Consider the following 6,003-nt stretch of genomic DNA (forward strand, 5'->3'; position numbering starts at 1 on the left):
TAGTTTAAATTTAAAGTTTAATTCATATAGTAACACTCTGTTAATCTTGCACCAGTTTTCCAAATGCTGTGGATTGGAAACTCCCTCCCAACCCGGTAATGGATAAGAAATATTTCCAGGAACGAATGCAGGAGAAGTGAACATTATTGAGCAGAATTGCAGCAGGTTTTGGTGTTAGATGACATCAAATTATTAACCACGGCATGATATAAACTCACTGTGTAGATGCTGGTACAACCCACTTAATCAGTTTCAACATCAACTTTCACCACACTCTCTGTATTCTTTGTAAGATCCTTCTGTGCAGCTCTCAGTATCTTGTACGTCATGAGAAATGATGAGCCTGCTCTAAAAATGGAGCCAACGACAGGGACAAAATTGAGAGCAAATTGAAGGGCTGAAACAGCTACAACAACAGCAACGCCCCAACCTAACCTCATAATTGCATCTGGGGTTATTCCCCCCTGCAGTGGAGTCGGCCAGGCCAAAGATCCTTTGCTTTACATTATTTAGTTCACCTTTAAGTCCTTTATTTAACCGAATGAAATCAAAATGATCCGGCTCTAAACTGGGTATCAGGAACACAGCTGGATCTGGAAACCCGGCCTCTGCCAACCTCCTGAGACAGTCACTCCGAATCTTTTCCAGCTCTTCTTCTTCATTAGTAATCCCCTTCTATCTCTTCATGGAATAAAGATCAGCATCAATCTTAGAGCGGACAATATAGAACTTTTTCCCCAGCCGTTTAATCTCTTTGGCAAGATTTACAACACTTTCTTTGAATCGACAAGTGGAGATTATGATAAAGAAATCATATGCTTGAATTTAATTTCTGTGAGATATTTAGCTGCTGGAAATCGTGTAGTTCCAATCCCTGACAGGTCCCAATAGCGAACATTGGGCAGAGTGGGATGTGAGTACCCGGTTGGCTCCATTGTTGTTTCTGTGGTCCCAACTTCAGCTGCTCCCGGATCAATGCTCCGAAGTCGTCTGATGGCATTGATGAAGGTGGATTTTCCTGTACCTACTTCTCCCGTCACTGTGATGTTAAGCTCTGCTTTGTCCAGATCAGTTACTTTCTTCTCTATCAGTGGTTTAACTTTTTCCATCCCACCTGTTTCAAAATCAGACGTCAGTTTGTTCTGTTCTTCCTGTGTGTAGAATGAAGGGGTCTCATTCTCTGCCTCCTGTTCACGGAAAGGAAATATGTTCCATTAAAGTTCTCAACTGGAACAACTTCCATTTATATTTTCTATCATAGCATTCACAGAACATTCTCATGTCAGTCCCTCCCAGTAATGGTCCAAGTACTCTTTGCTGTTACAATTTGCTACCCAACAGCGATCTATATTCGTTATTATAATAAGCATAAGCACAAGTAGAGTCATTGGAAAGTACAGCACAGAAACAGGTATAGACCTGCACTGGGAGTATCGCGCTCCATACTCCTACTATTGCTGTACATATCCAAACTTCTCTTAAAAGTTAAAATCAAGCTCACAAACACCACTTATCCTGGCAGCTCATTCCACACTCTCATGATCCTCTGACCAGTTAATATGCTTTGACTTTGCTTAACCACGATTGATTTAACTAATGGAGCATGTAGATCTCGACCTGTTTGTCCACAGAGCAGCATTTTCACATATTTCTACCATTTCATTTCTGTTCATCCATGCTTCTTCACCTGTCACAAGGATTGAGAGTCCCAAAGGCAATGTTATCTGTCTGGTTCCTGGGTCTGGGACATCTCATCTAAACTGCAGGGAAATTATGCATGGGAAGTGGAAAGGTTTAGATTTTGTGGTTGATGTGTGTACCAGTGATCTTGGAAAAACAAGGGAAGAGTTTCTGGTGAGGAAATTTAAGAAGCTAGGGACTAAATTAAAATTAAGAAACAAACAGATAACAGCAACATGCAATTTGCACCGAGTTCATAAGATCAGAAAGATAAATGTGTTGTCAAAGTTTGGTCTGGGAGAAGTGGGTATACATTTGTGGACTATTGGGTACCAGTGTTGGAGAAAGGGAGCTGTTCTGATGGGACAGGCTCTGCCTGAAGTATGCTGGGACCAGAACCCTGGCAAATCACATAACTAGGGCTGTGGTATAAACTAAATTGTAGGGGGTGGGTTGAACAGGTTGGAAAAGTCAGTATAACGCTAAAGGGAAGGAGAATCCAGAGGAGGTTACAGAAATCTCTGAATTAATGAATAAGACAAAGTTTAGAAAGGGATAAGAAATAATCTTCAGAAACATGGAGACAAAATTGAAAAGAGTGGTGAATACAGAACTGAATCTGTTTTATACATATATATTTGCAAATATATATGTATGTATATTTGCATGATGCATTTATAATAAATTAGATGATCTCATTGCACAGTTACAGATTGCCAGGTATGATGATGAGGGCATCACTGGGTCATGGTTGAAGGAAAATCACAGCTGGTAGCTTAACATCCAAGAAGACATATAGTGTTAAAAGGACAGGCTGTTGTGCAGAAAGGTTGGGATGGCTTTGTTTGTTTAAAAAAAAATAAAGTCACTAAAAATAAAATGCATATGATTAGAAGATGCAGTCCACAAGGGTTTAAAAAAAGACCCTGATGGGAGCTTTATATAGGCCTCCAAATGGTAGCAAGGATGTGGGTTACAAATTACATAGGAAGATAGAAAAGGCATGTAAAGAGGGTAATGTTATGTTGGCCCTGGGAGATTACAAAATATGCAGATTTGTTGGGAAATCAATTTGGTACTTGATTCCAAGAGAAAGAGTTGGTAGAATGCCTATAAGATGGCTTTTTCAAACAGCTTCTGGTTGAGACCATGAGGGAACATTCCGGATTAAGAGTTATGTAATCAGATTTGATTAAGGGGCCTAATGTAAAGGAACCCTTAAGAGATAGTCATCATACTAGTATAGAATACATCCTGCAGTTTGAGAGGGACAAGATAAAATTGGATGTATCCGTATTAGAGTGCAATAAAGAGAATGACAGAAGCAGGAGAGAAGAGCAGCCAAAGTTCACTGTAAGGCAACACTAACAGGGATAATAGAAGAGTAATGGTTGAACTTTCTGAGAATAATTACACCATAAGATAAAGGAGCAGGATTAGTACATTTGGGTCATCGAGTCAACTCTTGCATTTCAGCATGGCTGATCCATTTCCCTCTCAACACCATTCTCTTGCCTTCTCCCTGAATCCTTCAAATCCTGACAACTCAAGAATTTATCAACCTCTACCTAATTACTACTACTACTACTACTACTACCACGTCGACTCAGGCCTTGGGGGCCACTTCTCCCTCTTCCTCATCAGTGTGTTCAGTTCACCTACATTAGCCACGCCACTGTCTTCTAGGAGCATGTTGACCATAGTCTTGGGAGGGTGCCCAGGGTTCATCCTCCCGTGCTTGAGCTCCCAATATGATGACTAGGCTGGCAGGTAGCTCAGGGTGGCGTAGACAGTGCCCCGCTATTTGCAGTTTTCTCACCTTGATTTTAGTGGTGAGCATCGGCGGGTTGTTATAGAGCTTGATGTTTGTCATGTGCTGTTGCCAACTCACGTCAAAAGCCATCCAGAGCATTTGTGTACAGCAACCATCTGGAGACTTCCGCATCATCTTGGTGAGTACATGAGAATGGACTCTATGACTGCTACGAAAATCCTCTTTTTAAGCCCTCTGGTCAGGTTCGACTTTCAGATTTCCTTCATATCGTTCATAGCCCTCCACGCCAGCGCCTTCCGTATCTTTATGTCCTTCTCCGAACTCATCATTCTTGACCCAAGGTACTTGTAGTCAAGGGCTTTCTTAATGGTATCATTCTCTATGGTCCTGAGAGTACCTTTGTCACAGTTAAACACCATGTACTCTTGTCTTTTTAGCGTTTAGGTGAAGTCCAACGTTATTGCACTCAATTTACACTTTTGTCAGTAGCTGCTGTGCTTCCTCCATCTGGTCAGAGAGCAGGACTACGTCATCTGCAAAATCGAGATCTGTGAGTGTAACTGGTCTGACCCTTTTGGTTCGCCATGGTTTAATGGTAAAACCAAGCTTGTCATGATCTTTGGTAGCTTGACGCAGAGCGTAATCAAGGATGATTATAAACATGTAGGGTGCCAGAGAGTCTCTTTGCAGCACACCAGCTAGGAGCTTGAACACTGCTGTTTCTCCGTCTGGTGATACAACTTTCACCATGGTTTTGGTATAGCTGGACTCTATTGCTCTCAGCAGATGGTCTGGCACTCTGTAAGCTTTCAGGATCTTCAGCATTTTACCTCGGTGAATGGAGTCAAAAGCTTTGCAAAAATCGATGTAAGTAAGCATGGCTGGTAGGTTGTTCTTCTTGACTTCCTCAATGATCCTACGGAGAGCAAGTATTTGCATTGCTGTTGTGTGTTTCTGCCAAAAACTATTCTGACTGTATCTTAGCTTCTGGTCAATGGCAGTGCGAATCCTGTTCAAGATCATCCGATTGTATAACTTTGCTAAGATGCAGGTGAAGCTGATACCGCGGTGGTTATCTGTCTTTGTAGGGAATCCAGACTTGGGAACTAGGGTAATGTTTGAGAGTGACCACTGTTCTGGTTTGTCGCCTTTCATCCAGCAAGATGTAGTCCAGGTCGCAGTTCTTCAGGACATCTGGTGGTAATCCAGCTGGTCCAGTGCTCCTGCCCTGTTTGAGTGCATATTTGGCCTTCTTCAGTTCCTCAATGGTGAATGGGCCGTCATCGATGTCGACTTGCATTAATATCGTGGGTATGTTCTCTTTTTCTTCAGTGATCATTGGAGGGCTTCCCAGCAGGTTCTTAAAGTAGGTAAACCATGTCAGGACATGGTCCTCTGCTGTTTTACCACTTATTTGACCTGATGGGGAATTATTCCGTCTACTGAGCTCATTGACTAGGCGCCATGCTTCTCCATGCTGCATGTCTTCATTAGCAGCTTCTATCTCTCTAATTCTCTCAGCTAGTTCCTCTTCCTTCAGTCAGTCATTGGTGGCAAAGAGATTCTTCTTTGCTGTCTTGAACTTGCCTCTTAGCTCTTCTGTTTTGCTCCTTCTAAGTTCGGCATGACAAGCATTGACCACACTTCTTGCTGAGATGACATCAGGATGTTTCGAGATTCGACTCTTCTTGATTCACTTCACAGTAGGCAAACTCTTTGTTGCATCTGTGTGTGCGTCTATGAGGAGAATGCCTTCCAGTCTATCTTCTCCTTGGGACCTGTGGCTTTGGGTTGCTGCAGGCTCAGTCTCACTTGCATTGACACTACTCTGTGGTCAGAACTGACTGAGTTGAAGGTGCTGTAGGCTTCTGTGTTGATCACACAATTACGCCATTTTGTTCTTACGAGGATGTAATCGAGCTGTTTCCTGTAGATGGAGGCTCTGTTTTCCTATGTCCACAGTTTACCAGCTCGCTTCTTGAATTGTGTGTTGGAGGCAATGAGACTGTGTTCCTGGACGAAATCAACTAGATATTGTCCATTTCTGTTGGTAAAGTCTTGGTATGAGTATGGAACATCTTCCAGTCTGACCTGGGCATTAAAATCGCCGAGCACAGCCAGGAAGTTATGAGCCAGTATTGAAGTGACAGCTTTGTGAAGTTTACTGTAGAGGGCCTCCACCTTCTTCTCCTCGCTGCAGTTGTGCAGGGAGTAACAGATGATGACAGAGGTCGCCGGGTTTCCGTCGAATTCCGCAGTAAGAATTCTGTCACTGACTGAGACTACGCCCCTCAGTGCCTTCTTCACCTTACTGTTCAACATCAGCCCTACTCCACCTTGTGTTGACATCGTCGTCGGCTCTCTCCATGCAGACGAGGTGATGAGGTGCATCCCCTCTACCTCTGTGAACCTTATCTCTTCGTCAGGGTGTACATGACGGTGTTCTTGGATCCCCAGGATGGAGATCTCGTAGCTGCTTGCTCAGATGTCAACTCTGTGCATCAAGGCAAGAGGCGGACGGTGTTTGTGTTGAAGGTTGAGATGATCTT

The 6,003-nt window shown here is 43.1% G+C and overlaps 1 pseudogene; it reads right to left on the reverse strand.

Moving 5' to 3' along the window:
• Positions 1–242: 242 nt before the first annotated feature.
• Positions 243–5,803, reverse strand: LOC134341251 (interferon-gamma-inducible GTPase 10-like; annotated as a pseudogene).
• Positions 5,804–6,003: the final 200 nt, after the last annotated feature.

The sequence above is a fragment of the Mobula hypostoma genome, assembly GCF_963921235.1.
Source record: "Mobula hypostoma chromosome 10 unlocalized genomic scaffold, sMobHyp1.1 SUPER_10_unloc_3, whole genome shotgun sequence".
Classification (NCBI taxonomy): Eukaryota; Metazoa; Chordata; class Chondrichthyes; order Myliobatiformes; family Myliobatidae; genus Mobula; species Mobula hypostoma.